The 836-nt window shown below is 42.1% G+C and overlaps 1 protein-coding gene across 1 annotated transcript in view; it reads right to left on the bottom strand.

The window, feature by feature from the left end:
• Positions 1-836, bottom strand: part of TAF15 (TATA-box binding protein associated factor 15) — a 32614-nt gene that overhangs the window by 7166 nt on the left and 24612 nt on the right. The gene's annotated exons all lie outside the window — the stretch shown is intronic.

The following is an 836-nucleotide window of genomic DNA, read 5'->3' as shown; positions in this document are numbered from 1 at the left end:
TACCTCTTTTAGCCATTGCTGTCCCCGCCACCATCCCCGCGATCTCGGGCGCCCATCCATCCCGGGCGATGTGGCTTTGTGCACTGAGAACGGAGGGAGATCAGTACACAATCTCCCTCCGCTCTCTGAATGCAGGAAGTGTTGTATATTACATCACTTCCGCATTCCTCTGTCACTCTCCGATACAGAAAACAGAGAGAAGCTGATGAAGCACATATGTGCTTCATCAGCTTCCCTGGGGGTCCCTAGGTGACATTTGGGGTCTTGGAGACCCCTGAGGTCTCCATAAAGGGTACCAGTCACTAATTTGTCATCACATAGGGTACTTCTTAGCACCCTATGTGATAATAAAGTGCAAAAAAAAAAATTGCTCAATAAAATTTACACAAAAAACCCCACAAATTTTTTTTTTAAAGTCCCCCTCCCCCACAGATGTGCAAAAATGCGTTAGGTGCACCAACACGCAAAACCGACGATTGCTCCAATTATGCCACACATTACATATCGCCACGAATGTCGGAGTGAGAGCAATAATTATCGGGCCATCAATCACTGATAACACTAAACTGATGAGCGGTAAAATCTTTTAAAGCGGCGCCTATGGCCAATTTTGGTTATGGTCGTTCTTTGCGATTTCGCAGGTGCGCACAATTTTAAGGCTTGACATGTTAGGTGTCTATTTACCCAACGTGACCCCGTCTTATAGGTCACCAAAAAATTATTTAAAATAAATGTTTCCTATAAAGGGAAAAACGTTTTTTTTTTTTTAAATTAAATATTAGGTATTTTTCTTCTATAGTAAAAAATAAAAACCCCAGTGGTGATTAAATACCAAA

Source organism: Nanorana parkeri, unplaced genomic scaffold, assembly GCF_000935625.1.
Source record: "Nanorana parkeri isolate BGI_ZX_2015 unplaced genomic scaffold, ASM93562v1 scaffold525, whole genome shotgun sequence".
NCBI classification, from domain to species: Eukaryota; Metazoa; Chordata; class Amphibia; order Anura; family Dicroglossidae; genus Nanorana; species Nanorana parkeri.
Note: the sequence above shows the minus strand (reverse complement) of the source record. Positions and strands in the feature narration are given on the sequence as shown.